Below are 17,109 nucleotides of genomic sequence, written 5' to 3' on the forward strand. Positions count from 1 at the left end.
ATATTATAATTCAGACAAGTTAAAACCAAGCTATATACAGAATTTGTGATTTATATTAGTGAAAGCAGCACTTTCCATCATATTACATGTGATTCATAATCTACTTTTATGCTTTTGTGGTTTTTCAAAATGATTAACCAAATATTTTATATTTTCATTAGTTACATTTATTCATTTAAACCTATGTTAGATAAAACTGGTAAATTGCTCTGAAAATGAAAAATAACTTTTTCAACTTTCTTGCTAGTAATTATAACATGGAAGTACCAAAACTTTCAAAAGTCCTGACACTTTCCCCAAGGTTAGTGGAAACAGACACCGTAATTCGTGCTTTTTTTCTTTCCAGTTCGCAAAATTCAAGTTTATAACACTGAACAAGACCACTCCACAACTGGAATTATTAATGACATTTGTAATCCATTTATAATCATATTCTTGGATGAAATAACTTGGAAAACAATCTCTCAACAATGATGAGACTCATTATCATTCAGCTACACTATTAATAAGAATAAAATAGAAGTTAAAACCTTAAAGCCGAGACGCTTAAAATCTAGTTTTTAAAATAACTTTGGATTAACTTCACTAGCATAACCTCAAAGACACTGATTACGGAGCTCAGAACTTCCCAGCTTAATTAGAACATCATTGATCACCATTCATCATACGAAGCCTCATCTCTTCTATATTCAAAAAGTTTGTATTTCTAGGCTTCCCCCGACACAGAGGGAAGGGTAATCTTCATTCTCCCCATCTGGCCCAGGTTCTTTTTCTAGTAAATATATTCCTTTCATTTCAAACTAGTAGGAAGACGTTAGGGGTTGGGGAATGGATCTCATGTGCACCTCTACCACCTTTGAAAACTTCTGAATTCCAGAGCAAGAGAAGCAGTTAGCTGTCAAGGTTTGCTCATGAGAGGAAAAGATAGAACATTCACAAACTGACTTCTTCAGACAGAATCACATTTGGCAAAAATAATTAAATTTGGTAGCGTAATATACTAAGGCCGTGGGGAAACAGGTCCTCTTTAGGCCTGCTGCCTCTTTGGTAATGCAATTCTGCAGAATACTAGTATATTACAGTTGAAAGTGGGCATAGCTATGACCGACAAAGTTCAGCTCTAGATATCTTCCTAGAAGGATCCCTCCTCCCTATATGTACAAGTATTTACTAAAACATTGTTTGAAAAGCAAAAGAACCTAAACATCTTTCAGTGGAGGAATTTATTTAGAAAGAAAAAAAACACACACAGGCACAAAGCATCCTGGGTAAATTCTTGGGTAAATATGTGAATATAAAAACTAAAAATGTAACAGTAAAAGGCTCGGTCTCTGACTCCATCATGTTCAAACCTACGTTGTTCCCAAGGCCTTTAGGCCAACGGCTCCTTCAGACAAGAGGAATTCTGCTTGAGGCTAGAGTTTTTACAAAAACAGCCCCTCCCGTATTCCCTTCTCCGGACATAAAAGAAGTCTGAACTCTGTACTTCCTTAAAATAGATTTGAGTATTAGAACTCCCATCTTCTCAGTTGGTGCCTTCTCCAGCAATAAACCCTTCATTACTCCAAACTCTGACATTTGGAGTTTTGGTTCAGAGCATCAGGCACATGGACTTGATCAGTAACAAAAAGATACACACCAACTGCAGAACAGTGGTTAAGCTCTGAGGATAATGGAGGGAGATCAGGAATGGAAACAGAAGCTTTATCCAAAATGCTCTAAAGTTTAAAGGAAAATATACTCGTGTATTACTTACATAATTACAAATTAATATTCAAAGATTATTTTTAAATGTATCAAGTTAAATTCTAAATAAATTAAGACAGGTCAATTTGACTATAAAATGATAAAAATACTGATACGGTAATTAGGCTGTTTGGATTACTAACATTTTTTTTTAGTATTTTTATTGATTTCAGAGAGGAAGGGAGAGGGATAGAGAGAAACATCAATGATGAGAGAGAATCATTGATTGTCTGCCTCTTCCCACCCCCAATTTGGGGGTGGGGGGAGGAATCAAGCCCGCAACCCAGGCATGTGTCCTTGGTTGGAATCAAACCTGGGACCCTTCAGTCTGTAGGCGGACGCTCTATCCACTGAGCCAAACCAGCTAAGGCTACTAACATTTTGTTATACTTCTATGTAATGGCCCAGAATCAGAGTCTGAACCTTGATCTTGCAGTATATACTGAACCCTACTGATTCCTAAATAAAGCTAACTATCTTATTTCCTTATCTATACTTAAAATTTTAAGAAGCCCACTGGAAGAAAGAAAAGAAGGAGAAAGGGAAGGAAATAAGGAAGTTTCCCAAAATATTACATCTAATTATGATTATTTGTCTGACTTCAAACTTCAGTCTTGGGTCATGTATAAGATGTGAGTGGTGTGGAGAGAAATGGCATCAGAAAATTATCTCAAAAATCTTTGATTTAAAAATAAAACCACAAAACAAGAGGGGGTTGGGGAAGATATTATACTACAGAGATCTTAACGATGCCAGACACTAGAGAACTGAAAATATCAACTTTTTTTCAACAGAGGATATGAAAAAAAGTCCCAAAGTCTAGGGAAATGCATTTAGGACATGTAAGCGGTTAGCACGGTGAAGGAATCCACTTCTTTTAAATAATTTCTACTGAAAGATGGATGCATTAATTTGCATCTTACTCTGAACCTAATTAATAAACCTTAAGAACTGTTCTCTCACATACATAAATTTATTTCCTGAAATGCAAAAGAGAGTAGTCCTGGGAAGAAACCAGAGGGCTAGCTAGTTACGTTGGCAAATTTTATATCCTCTATAAAAGGTGAGGGATTTATTGTTACATTTCTTTCATAGATTAGTTTGTAAGTTCTTCTGGTGGTTACCCCAGAAACTACAACATATACCCTTGACTTCTAAAAGTTCAGGGTTAGTCCATACCTTTATTGTCTTTCTAGAAATAACTTGGAACGCTTTAAGTCCCTTTCAACTTTAAAACTATTGCTGTTAGGAGGCATTTAAAAAATATTACACACATTTTAAACACTTAACAAGATATTACTATCTACACTAATAAAAGAGAAACATGAAAATTGCTGTCACTCTGCTACGCGCAGCAGCCAATCAGAGCGACTAAGCAAATTAACCCAACAAAGATGGTGGTTAATTTGCATACACAGGCACAAAGCGAAGACTGAACAGGCTTGGCTTCTCTGCTGCAGCTACAGAGGAGAAGCCAAGCCTCACTGCAGCTGGACCAAAGGCCTGGGTCCCGGGTGTTGGAGGAAAACCGGTGCCAGCAGCCAGGAGAAGGCCTATTGCGCAAATCTTTGTGCAACAGGCTTCTAATTGTTTTTATATAGTTAGTGTTCCTTTAGCCTCATGTTTACCGCTAGCCCTGTTCACCAACAGGTAAAACTTATCTATATGAGAGGGGTTATCTTCAAGACGTGATGTTGACTAGGAGGTAGCAGGTGAGTGTTCTGGGGTGCAGTGACATTATATTTCTTGATGTATGTAGTAGTCATACATGGGCGTATCCACTTTGCTAAATTTCGCCAAGCAGACCAATTTGTGTGCTTTTCTGGTATATGTATACTTGAGTTTAAAACTTATAAAAATGAATAGAGATATGGTGTCCACCTCTGGACAATTTTTTCTTTCTGGTCTTTTTTCAAAAGTTTGTTTAATGAGCATATCTACATACTATATTGGAGGAAAAGCAACTTTAAAAAATAGCAAAATTGAGATTCTGTGAGGTTCACAACAACTCTAAGTACGCTGAGTAATTTAAACACAGTGTAACTAAAAAACACTGGGTTGCTAGACATGCTGAAAAATGATGACCTAGAATGAACTCATCCTTAAGGTGGGGAAGAAGAAATCAATTTTTGTCAGTATCTATCACAACATGAAATGTACACGTTTATACCCTGGCCATGCTTCTAGGAATATCTGCTACAGAAACACCCACACATACTCTCTAGAAAGCATGAACTCTAAGGATGTCTGCTCCAGCATTGGCTAGAAGAGTGGACAATCTAAGTGCCCGTCAACAGGAATGCTAAGACAGAGAACAGAGACCAACATGAAGTTCAGGGGTTCTTCTGACTATCACAGTAGGTGAATGTTGGCCTCTGAGCAATTCAAGTCAACAAAAATTTATTGAGTTGTTTCCCCAAGCCAGGCTTTGTGCTGGGCATGTGAGGACAATAGTGAACGAAAGAGAATGTAGCCCTATAGCCGAAGAAAAAAAAAACCCAAAACCAGATTCCATATTGTCCCAATCCAGGCTGGTCCTTATGAGATTATCCTATATATCCTATATAATAAAACCCTAATATGCAAATTGACCAAACAGTGGAACGACCGGTCTCTATGACGCGCATTGACCACCAGGGGGCAGATGCTCAACGCAGGAGCAGTCCCCTGGTGGTCAGTGCGCTCCCACAGGGGGAGCGCTGCTCAGCCAGAAGCTGGGCTCACGCTGGTGAGTGCAGCTGCAGTGGCGGGAGTCTTTCCCACCTCCACAGCAGGCAGACATCTCCCAAGGGGTCCCAGACTGCGAGAGGTCTCAGGCCAGGCTGAGGGACACCCTCCTCTCCTGCCCAGCAAGAATGTCATGCACCAGGCCTCTAGTTTTAATAACACCCCTGAGACCTGGCTCAGTGGTTGAGCGTCAACCTATGAAGTAGGAGGTCATGGTTCAATTCTCAGTCAGGGCACATGCCCAGGCTGCAGGCTTGGGGAGTATAGGAGGCAGCCAATCAATGATTCTCTCTCATCATTTATGTTTCTATCTCTCTCTCCCTCTCCCTTCCTCTCTGAATTCAATAAAAAAATATATTTTTAAAAATAACACCAATGATTTTTGTTTATAACTTCAACTGAGGATCATTAAAAATTATGCTTCCCAAAAGCACTGGGGCAAACCTTTGCAAGAAAAGGAAGTAAATCCTTATTGAGTCTTTCTCTGGCACCATATAATCACAGATAATTTCTTGTTATCCTACTGTTTAGATAATTTCTTGTTATCCTACTGTTTACTTTTCCTGAGATTTCTGTCAAATAGCTATAATTTCCTTTGGATGGCTTGCCAAAAATCAATAAACGATTCTACCCTTACTTTTGTAATAAACTGCACTAAAAGGAATTGGTTTCCTCCAGAATTACTGAAACACTTTGGGCATATTAAAGTAAATTTTCTTACCTATAAATTACAAAAAATTTAACCAGGCACAAAATTAGAAGAAGTAATAATGGTTCAGTTCTGTAATCCCAGTATTAATATAAAGTAGTAATCCTAGATAAACTTATATAATGTCGTTATGAATAAACAAGATTAAAGTAAGTATATTAATAGAAACAAAAACTGTTTAGCATCCTTCCACATATGCTTCAATTTCTTTCATAATTTCACATACCTCAGGGATAAATAACATGTCATAAAATCAATTATGCTAATTAACTTAGTATTTTCTGCTTATGGCCCAAATAAAATAAAACAAAGAGCCTGAAATAAATTTACTAAGTTCTAATCCCCCTTGCAAGTACAATTTTTTCTTTGTCATTTTAGTCTTAAGTGGGAATTAATTTCACTCATTACATGGGCTTCTACCATACATGCTAGTTTTCTCATACCATAGTGACAAGCAAGGCTACAGCAGAAATGTTCATTTTGTTTTCTGTCATTTCACAAATATTTGTTTAGTTTCTGAATCAGGGTTTTGGAATCCCTGAACAAAGCCAATAATCTAAATTTTAAAAACATACAGAGAGCTTTGCCCTGGCCGAGTGGCTTGGTTCATTGCAGTGTCATCCCATACACCAAAAGGTTGCAGGTTCGACCCCCAGTTGAGGCGTGTATGGAAGGCAACCAATAGATGTTTCTCTCTCTCTCTCTCTCTCTCTCTCTCTCTCTAAATCAATCAACATAGCCTCGGGTGAGGATTAAAACAAAAACAGAGAGTTTTAAGACCTCATTATAAACTTATAGTGTTCTGAATTCCTGTCTTGTTTTAGTGTGTATTTTCTGGCTACCTATTTTCACTTACTACTACCCAAATATCAGTCTAGCAGACGTATTATCTTATTACCCAGAAAGCACACTTACTATGAGGAGAAGGGTGCCCTTTGCACATCTGCTCCTATTGTGGTTAAGAAGGGTGCAGTGGCTGCTCGGGACACGTGAAGACTGAGGACTCAGAAGCCACTGCACACAGGGGTCTAATTATGAAAACAAGGGAAACATTTGATCCACCAACATAAGGGAGACATTTGGCAAGGTTCTAAAATTAGTATGATTTATACATTACCACATTTACCAAAAATGTTGCCTATCTCCTAAAGATTTAATAAAGTCTCTTTTTAAAATCCCTAGGAATGCATGAGGGAAAAGGTCAAGGATTGGTGTTCATGCCACATGAGCACAGGCTGTAGAAACACGCAGCCTCTGGCGTGCACACAGTACAGGAGAAAAGTCACTTAGACATCCAGCAACTGACAACCTGGATCCATTCTAGGACGTCTTCTAGCGACTGCCTCCTGGACATGGCACCTCTGTGTCACCACTGGGGGTATGCTGCTGCTCAATGCTTTCATTGATTTATTGCTGGGAATATGATTTCCACTTTTTTTGTGGCACCCAAAAGGAAAATGCTAGCTGCTGAATTAGCTTCTGAGATTCAGGAGAGGGTTCGATGAAACTGGAACACATATGGAATTAAATATACCTAGAAACAGATCATCATTTTCTATTTATAAAATAACAAAAAAATATTATCACTTAAAGAGAAAATCTGCTCTGAAAAAACTAAGCTCTGAATTATGTGAAATTTGAGCCTATAATTTTTTGCAGTGTGTAACAGTCTACAAGGATTAACAGCAACAACAAAATCACCTGTTTTCCTTTCTTTTTCCTCTTCTGTTATTTTCCCTCCTGAAGGCATTTAAACAGATTGCTGTGTAAGTTTTGAAAAGAAATAATCAGTCATTATAAAAAACCAGCTGAAGTCACAAGCCTGTTCTTAGGAAAACAATAAGGTGGGTTTTCAAACCTCTGATTTGTTGCTGCATTAAAGCAGATATGCCTCTTGATTAAGGATAGTTTGGGGAGTAAGAGACACAATTGCTCAACTTGCACCTTCATTCATATTCCCTACTGGAACAGATGGCATCTTGAGGGCACTTAATCTCCCAGAATAGGTGACTCAAATCTTCCAGCTATCAAGAAGTGTTTTGTGCCTGGCTGGTGTGGCTCAATGGTTGAGCATCGACCTGTGAATCAGGCGGTCATGGTTCAACTCCTGGTCACGGCACATGCCTGGGTTGCAGGCTCATTCCCCAGTACAGGCCGTGCAGGAAGCAGCCAATCAATGATTCTCTCTCACCATTAATGTTTCTACCTCTCTCTCCCTTTCCCTTCCTCTCTGAAATCAATACAAATATATTTCAAAAATATAATACATTTTTAAAAAAGAAGTGTTTTACCGAACACTTTCCCACCGCCTCCACATTTTCATCCTTACTCATTGTTCTGCAATCTGGGCTCTGCCCCTGCACTACTTGAATGACAATGCTCTTCCCCTGATCTGTTTTAACTCTCAATCCCAGTCCATCTCTTTGCTGGGCTTCCAGTGGACCCCTCGCCACCTGCCTTTCCAGAGCACAGACAGACGTCGACTCCTCTCTTGCCTTCCAAGTCCTTGCATCCTCTCACTTCCTCTGTGTCCTTTTGTGCTTCTTTTGCTCTCTTCTGACTTAAAGGTAAGGGTGTGTACCAGGTTCCACCTTTTTGGTTTTTCCCAAATATGTTTTTATTGATTTCAGAGAGAGGAAGGATGAGGGAGAGAGAGATAGAAACATCAATGATGAGAATCATCAATTGGCTGCCTTCTGCACGCCCCCACCAGGAATCGAGCCATGATTTCCTGGTTCATAGGTGGATGCTCAACCACTGAGCCACACTGGGAGGGCTCCAGGTTCCATCTTAAGCCCATCAGGTCACCTGCTCTCCTTTCATCTCTCACATGTGGCAATCACCAGGAGTGTCTCCTGGACGGCACTCAATCAATACCTATGAGACGAGGCTCACCCTCATCCATGCTGGGGCCATCCATAGAAGAGACTATCTAATCTGGGTCTCCATCCAGTTATGTTCTCTGACCACCACCCCACTCCCAAGAATGGGGTTGAGACTGTGACTCTAGTTTAACATTTTCACAAGAGGCTTCTTATGATTGTACTAGAGGCCCAGTGCACGAATTTGTGGTGTCCGGCTGGCCCACCTCAATCGGGGTCGATCAGGGTGGCCGGCCAGCTGGTGGGAGGGACTGCAGGAGGTTGGCTGTGGGAGCGCACTGACTACCAGGGGGCAGCTCCTGCATTATGCGTCTGTCCCCTGGTGGTCAGTGCACGTCATAGGGACTGGTCATCTGGTCATTCCAGTCCTTCAGTCATAACAGTCGCTTAGGCTTTTATATATATAGATGGCTCCCTCTATCTCTCCTTCCTGGTTTATAGCCTCCATGTAACAGAAAGAGAAAGGCTTTGCGGTCAGATAGAAATGTGTTCAAAGCTGGGTCTATGAATTATTAGCTATGTGATTATACCTCTGAATTTTTCAGAATTACAGGTTGAAAAAATATATATGTAAAGTATTTGTATGTACATATATAAATTAAAACTTAGGGCCTAGTGAGGTTTCTTTTTATTTCTCTTTAACTCTCTTTGCAAAACTCCTTACATGCTTTATTTAATTGAATTTTCACAGTAACCTATCTGAGGTCTAGAGGAAGAAGCTGAGGCTGGCTGGGTAACAACTAATAAGTGGTAGAATCAGATTCTAACCTAAGCCTGCCTAGCTCTGAAGCCCTAGCTCTTTCCACCACATAAAGTGCCTGCAGAACACAGAGGGGGTGGTATGTTGGGTGAGAGCGGTGGGGAACGCACAAATGGGAAATTAGAGCATAATGTGAGAAGTGCCATAAGAGAGGTATGGAGAACACACTGTAGGGTTTACTGAGGAAACAGACATTGACTCAGCCTCAAGAAACCAGAGAGAGCTCGCAGACAGTTCACTGGAGTTGCCTCTAGAGAGCATGACTCTACCCCCAGAGACTGGGCAGGGCATTCTAAGCAGCCAGACCATGTGCAGTCACTGCAGGGAGTATGAGGTGATGGGAGCAGAAGTGGGGGAGGGCAAAGGAACACAATTATGGCAGGAGGTAATGGCAAAAAGGCAGGGCAGGCCCTAGCCAGTTTGGCTCAGTGGATAGAGTGTTGGCCTGCGGACTGAAGGGTCCCAGGTTCGATTCTGGTCAAGGGCATGTACCTTGGTTGCAGGCACATCCCCAGTGGGAGGTGTGCAGGAGGCAGCTGATCGATGTTTCTCTCTCATCGATGTTTCTGACTCTCTATCCCTCTCCCTTCCTCTCTGTAAAAAAATCAATAAAATATGTTTTTTTAAAAAACATACTTAAGATCTTAAAAAAAAAAAAAAGCAAAAATGTCCTCTGTAAAAAAAAAAAAAAAATCAAATATATATATATATATTTTAAAGGCAGGGCAGGGCTATGCCCAAGTGTGTGAAGCCCATTCCAGAAGCAAGACAGCCCTCGAGAGTTTTTAAGGAGGGCATGGACAGATCAGAACTGGACTTTCCAAAGCTAATCCCAGCGCTGGCATAGTTCAGGGATTCCGGAACTCAGGACCACTTGGGGAACCTTTCCTATCTTTTTATTTATTTTGGTTAATCCTCACCTGAGGATATTTTCCCATTGGTTTTTAGAGAGAGTGGAAGGGAGAGAGAGACATACAGAGAAATATCAATGTGAGAGAGGCACATTGATTGGCTGCCTTCGCACATACCCCGACCAGGGCTAGGGACTGAGCCTGCAACTGAGGTACATGCCCTTGACCAGAATCGAACCTGGGACCCTTCAGTCAGTCCCCAGGCTGTCTCTCTTTCCACAGAGCCAAACCAATGGGAGCTGGGGAACCTTTTTTAAAAGGTTTGTCCCATTATTGTGAATGTTAACTTTAGTCATTTGGTTAAGGTGGTGTCTGCCAGGTTTCGTCAATGTGGTTATTGTTTGTCCTTTGTAATTAATAAATATTTTGTAGCAAATATCATGTTCCTTCACAAACTTTCACCACAAGTTATAACATCCATTGATTTTTTTCCACTGTGGGTCGCGACCCCTTTGGTGGTCGAACGACCCTTTCACAGGGGTCGCCTAAGACCATCCTGCATATCAGATATTTACATTACGATTCATAACAGTAGCAACATTGCAGTTATGAAATAGCAACAAAAATAATTTTATGGTTGGGTCACAACATGAGGAACTGTATTTAAAGGGCCAGAAGGTTGAGAACCACTGCTATAGATACATGGCTTTTTATTTTATTCAAAGGATTGTAATTCAAGCTCAAATTACCCCAGAGGTGGCCAGTGAACGTCCCCTCAAGCTGGCCCTTGTGTGATTATGATATCTCCCTTGTTCTTTTAGCACTGCCATCCTTTCCAGCACAGGAAGCTATTCCAGACTCATTCTGTGTTTTCCCTGCCTCCTCTCCCCTCATCTGGAATAAGCTTTTTTAAGTTCTGATCCTTCTGTGTGAAGAATGGAATTTAGAAACCATCCTAAAGTTCTGGTACTTGGTGTGTCACTGTCGCTTCTTGCAATGGACAGGGAAAGAAAAGTGTGTGTGTGTGTGTGTGTGTGTGTGTGTGTACACCTATCTATATTTCTATGGGAAATTTCTTTAAATACAGATTTCGGGGGGCTATGGCCAGGCCTACTGAATCAGAATCGTTAGGAGTGGGCTCATAAATCTGTGTTTGTTTAATGTTTAGCCAGGTTTTCAAAGAGAGGACTGACCAGGGGAGTGATAGTGGGGGCAGAAAGGCTAGTTAGGAGGCTACTCTACTAATCCAGACAAAAGTTAACAGGGTTGTGAACCAGGGCAGAAGCAGCAAGATAGAGAGGATGTGACCGTCTGTCCTTGGGGCTGACTGGATGATGGAGGTGAAGAGGGAAGCAGTGGCAGGCATTCAATGTCTCCTGCATGGGTAACTGTCATCGCTGTACCCTGAGTGCTGTCATTTACACAGAAAGCACTGAACAGGTTTACTTAATTGAACATCTCACTTTTCTCCTATAGATTATAAAAAAAACCCAAGCGACATTCTGGGAAGAAAATAATTATAAAACATTCAAGAATCCATATCTCTTCCTTACATTTTATCATATAGACTAAAAAACTGAATGTTACTCAGGACAAGAAAGATGACTTGTGAATTCACTGTCAGCAGGCCAGGCTCTCACATGGATAAACGTGGCCTGGCCGACGTGATTGTGTCTGTGCATGCTGTGCATGCAGAATAATAGACCGGGAAGGCTTTTTACCAAGAAGCAACCTTTGTCACCATGTCTCTCATTGTCCAGAATACAAAGAGAGCTACAGTCGGCTGGAGATCAGTCATTAAGCTGAGATGACTGCTTACTATCACTGCAGCATAAAACTCACTGGCGCATGAGCAAAATATATAAAGGGGCTGTAAGAAGAAAAGTGAAGCTAAAAGAAAATGATCCTTGGAATTCTAACTGCTATAACACAAAGTTTAAAACCCAGATACAAGTACAACCCAGAGGAAAGTAATAATTCCCAGCGTTCATGTAGCAAAAGCAATTCATCAATGACCTTCTCCTTGCTAAATCCACGGGGCACTTTCCAGACCTACCTTGCTACTAGTATATACCCTCCTATGGACACTGTTGAAGGCCTCCTTGGTGCCCTCTCTGCTCTTGGCCTCCAGGACATTCCACTCTTCTGGTTTTCCTCCTACCCCTCTGACTGGTCCCATCTTTCACAAGCACCTCTGCTGATCTCCTAAAAGTTCACCTTCCTCAAAATGCTAGCCCTGGGGTGGGAAGGGATCAACCAAAGAACTTATATACATATATGCATAACCCAAGGATACAAACAATAGGGCGGTAAAGACCTGGGGTGGAGGTAGGGGCAGGGGACATATGTTATACTTTCAACAATAACGATTTTTTAAAAAAATCTAGCCCTGGCCTCTTCTCTTTCCTCTCTTCCCTCTGTCTAGGTTATCTCATTCACTCCTAACACTCTCACTACAACTCCCACAGCGCTCTCCTGAGCAGGAAGACCCATATAAATGTATAATCACCTCGTGCATGTCCCACAGACATTTCAATCTAAATATGTTCAAAGCTGAACTTATCACCCCCTGACCTGGAACCTGTTCCCCATTCTATTTTGGTGAATGATTACCACCATCCAACCAGAAACTTGACCCTACCTTATACTTTCCTTCTCCCCCAACCCTATTTCCAAACAATCATCAGGAATCTAGAATCTCCAGAGTATTTTCATTACTTTCCTTGCGTACTGCCATAATGATCTCACACCTGGGTTATTTCAAGTGCCTCCAGACTGTCTCTCCAACAATCCATTATCTACACTGCAGCCCAAGTGACCAGCCCAGAGTTTAAATAATCTAATGATGCTCGTTTCTGCAGAAGGTCCTCTCTGACCACCACCCCCTCCCATGAATGGGCTAGGCATTGTCCTGAGGCTTTCAGACATCTTGGGCTAACAATGATAGACCTGAACACACCATATCCAGCGGCTCATTTATAAATATTGCCCCTATAGATTCCTTGAGAGGAGGTACATATTGTTCACTGTTGGGTCCTTAGTGCCTAGTACAGTGCATGACACATAGGACACTCAAGAAATCTTTGTGGCTTCTTAACTTAATGATCCATTTTAAATTAAGGCTCAAAAGATCAACTCAGTTGGTTTTGTAAGACCAAGCTGGATGGTCACGTGTGCTGAAGGCAAAGGTAGATGTGTGTGTGTGTGTGTGTGTGTGCGCGCGCGCGCACGTCTGTGTCTATGTGCAAAATAGATCATTAAGATAAGCTAGTCTGCAGTCAGAGAAAATAAAAGCATATTATCCAGAGAGAAGCAGAGATGTGAATCCCTGTGATACACAGGAACACTTGCAAGAAGAAGAAACAGGGGAAAAGACCAGTTGCCTGTTTACCTTGCAAGTGCCTGAGAGGCCAGCCATACTCCTCCCTATGACTGAGTTCCAAAAGATTCTCATCACCTTATGATCCTTGTGCCTTACACTGATTCTCAATAGACTTAGACTAATTCTCAGACCAGCCTATTTCTATTTCCGCCTCATATCTCCGGCCAGTCCAGAGAAAGCTCCTTTCTTTAGGGAGATAGAGCTGGCCTGCCGCTCCCTCCTTCATGCCGATGGGAAAGAGAGTGGCAGAGAACTAGATGGCAATCCTGGAATCTTACAATTCCTGGGTTGTGGCCATCCAGGTGCCTGCCTCCCACTGGGGAAAGAAAGGAACTGACTGATAAAGCAGTAGAGTTTGAGGGACACCCTCTCTGACCACACCCTCTGCTTTCTATACCATCTCCACCCCCTCATCTGTCTCCAGCAGCAAGGCTGAAGGCTGTAAATTCGTTCTTAAAAAGCAGGGCTCTTTGGGAGTAAACAAAGGTATATAAACTGTTGCTGGTCCCTAAGCTAGCAGGGACTAAATACTGCACTGGCTCCTCCAAGTATAAGGTTACATTCTTTAAATATATAAAAATCTATATATCCTTCATAGGATCTAACAGCATCTTCACAAACATGGGATAGAAACTAAAGCCTCGGATTTCTATTACTTTTAGGTTAATCATTTTTAAAAAATATGTTTTTGTTGATTTTAGAGAGAGAGGAAGGGAGAGAGAGAGAAACATCGATCAGCCGCCTCCCGCATGCACCCCAGTAGCGGATTAAGCCCGCAATGTGGGCATATGCCCTGACTGGGAATTCAACCAGTGACCTTTCAGTGCACAGGACAATGCTCAATCAACTGAGCCATACCAGCCAGGGTTGGGTTAAACTTTTTAATGATTATTTCCATTTCTAGGTCCCCAAATGTTCAGTATTTTCTATGTGAGAGGAATGGGTACCCTGCTAGAGAAATTCAAAGGCTATAGATGTCCAAGACAATTCAATGGGGGGAAAAATAGTCTTTTAAACAAATGGTGTTGGGACAACTGGATTTCCACACGCAAAAGAACCCCTACCTCACACTATATATAAAAATGAACTCAAAATGGACCACCTGACTAAATGTCAGAGCTAAAACTATACAAAATCTTAGAAGAAAACATGGAAATAAATCTTCATGACCTTCAATTAAGTGATGATTTCCTAGCTATAACACCAAAAGGATAAGCAACAATAAATAAATAAATAAATTGAACATCAACAAAATTTAAAACTTCTGTGCTTCAAAAGACACCATCAAGAAAGTGGAACAACTACTCACTAAATGGAAGAAAATATTTGCAAATAATATATTCAGATAAGATACTTAGATTGACAATATATAAAGAACTCTTAGAACTCAAAAATAAAAAGACAAGCCAAATAGAAAATGGCCAAAGGATTTGAATGGACATTTTCTCCAAAGAAGATATATAAATGCATTCATAAAAACTGACCAATGTTATTAGTCTTTAGGAAAATACAAATTAAAACCACATGATGGCTTAGCTGGTTTTGCTCAGTGGATAGAGTGCTGGCCCGCAGACTGAAGGGTCCCGGGTTCAGTTCTGGTCAAGGGCACGTACCTTGGCTGCAGGCTTGATCCCCAGCCCTGGTTGGTAGGGATGCGTGCAGGAAGCAATCAATTGATGGGCCTCTCTCACATCGATGTTTGTGTGTGTGTGTCTCTCTCTCCCCCTCCCTTCCACTTTCTCTAAAAATCAACAGACAAATATCCGTGGGTAGGGATTTAAAAAACACACGAGATACCACTTTACACCCAGTAGGATGGCTATAATCAAAGAGACAGACTATAACCAGTGTTGGTAAGGACGTGAAGGAATTCAAACTCTGATACAATGCTGGTGTGGTGATAAAACTGTTCGGCTGTTTTAGAAAACAATTTGGCAGGATAAAAACAAAGATTTACATATATAAGATAAAGCAAAATTTTAAAAAGCATAAACATTCTAATTTTGCAGCTATTACTTGCATAATGATCTGTGGTTTGTGTTTTTTAACCTGTTGGAGTTCATTTTATTCCTATGTACAAAGACATACATGCAAACTAAAGAATTCTGCTCACCTATGCATACTCAGACCAACCAAATATGGAACATTTAGCAATAAAGTCCTTTCTCCAAAGGCATGCTTACTACTGTGTCACTATTCAGTGTAAATATATAACCACCTTAATAAATAGGCCAGAAGTTAAATTGATTTTTTTCTCTTCATCAGGTAGGGCTCCCTGCAAATCCAGTTATACAAAAAAATTTCATTCATCTTTTCTTCAAATCTGAGTGTTTCTTTAAGCCAGATATCATTACCTCCCCACTAGTCCAGCTGCCAGTCACAACAGCAACTTACTGCAACTCCACCCTTTTCCCACCTTCAGTTTCTTTCATTTTTTATTATTTTTAAATATATTTTATTGATTTTTTTACAGAGAGGAAGGGAGAGGGATAGAGAGTTAGAAACATCGATCAGCTGCCTCCTGCACACCCCCTACTGGGGATGTGCCCGAAACCAAGGTACATGCCCTTGACGGGAATCAAACCTGGGACCCTTCAGTCTGCAAGCCGATGGTCTATCAACTGAGCCAAACCGGTTAGGACCCACCTTCCATTTCAATAGTGCATTTAATTTCTTCCCTATTATAGAAAAATTAGGTTAGGAGTTTAAATCCTCAAAGTAGTTAAGTGAACTGTCACATAAATATTATTTAACCCCAGGGAAGTGTCTGTTTAATTGCCACTCTCTCCCTTCTCCCAAAGGACTGCATCTTATTTTGATGGTGTAATAGAAAGCACTGCATTAAGAAAGAGCAAAAACATAATGGGTTTACAATTTTAAACATCTAACCTTTTCACGAGTCACTGCTAATCGCTTGCACCTGTGCCTTTAATAATCAGCCTGGCAATTAGAAAAGCAAAATCCCCAGGACAGAACTAGTAGGGATGCCCCAATCACAGCCACTGCCATTTCCGGGAGAGAAGAAAAGCTGTTTTGTCATATGTGACATGAAGGAAGTTTTACGTTAGTTCCACCAAATCTTCAGAACAATAGAGCTCCTAGTACTTAAAATCCCCATCTTCTAAAAGTCACAATTTTAAAAAACTACATCTTACTATATCTTCCAATATTAAGTTTTTACTACATTTTTCAACTTTAGGTCTCAGGTGGTGGTGGGGGACGGGGGGGAGGGAAGGTTCCGGAATAAGCACAATACTCAAGGCAGGGAGGGGAGCTAGTCTTTAAAATAATTTCTCCCAGGGAGAAATTAAGACCATTAACATCCCACCACTTAACCGTTTACTTCACTACAAAAGGCAAACTTGGAGCACAGGGGCAATATCCTGAAAGTGGGATGGAAGTGGTTCTGCACCAATGAGCACACAAGCTTGGAAGGTTCAGATATGGTCTGTCAGTTGTGGTCCACCCTGAGCAAGTCATTTCCCTGTGGGCTGAGGCTCCCATAGCACGGAAATCTTCCTTAACTGCCCGTGGCTGAACCGGATTCCCTGTGAGCAGCATCTGGACCACACCTCTGGTCAGGCAAGAAGCTGACAAGGGCTGGAGGGCAAGGCGGCTGGTCCCAAGAAGGGAGGGCAGGGCTAATCACCAAAATAGGTTCCTCTACCAATTCACAGGGGGAACCCCTAACATGGCTGTGCATCCCGTCCTGTTCTTGTCCACGGTCCTGGCCATCCGCTACCAGATGTCGGTCATTCTGTGGGCTGACTGGGGGGATTTTGTGGTCCGGCAGCTGCCAGCCTGTTGTGGAAGCATCCATTTGGTGTATAAAGAAGCTTTTAGGCATTAAAACACTGCCAAGGGGAATATCAGAGAACAAACTCCCCACCCACTGCAGAAGAAATTTCCCAGTTTCAAAGCATCTGGGATGAAGATTCCAAATTACCTGTAGCAAAATTTTCCTTGAGATTTTTTTTTTTTTAAGTCCTCTTGCTTGCTGAGGAACCTACTCAGAAACCTCCCAAAGATGATACCCACAGCTCAGGTCCTTG

The 17,109-nt window shown here is 41.2% G+C and overlaps 1 protein-coding gene across 1 annotated transcript in view; it reads right to left on the reverse strand.

The window, feature by feature from the left end:
• The window catches only part of EML6 (echinoderm microtubule associated protein like 6), a 195,785-nt gene that overhangs the window by 178,103 nt on the left and 573 nt on the right, over nt 1–17,109 (reverse strand). The window lies entirely within an intron of this gene.

Source organism: Myotis davidii, unplaced genomic scaffold (genome assembly GCF_000327345.1).
Source record: "Myotis davidii unplaced genomic scaffold, ASM32734v1 scaffold6, whole genome shotgun sequence".
In the NCBI taxonomy this organism is placed as follows: domain Eukaryota; kingdom Metazoa; phylum Chordata; class Mammalia; order Chiroptera; family Vespertilionidae; genus Myotis; species Myotis davidii.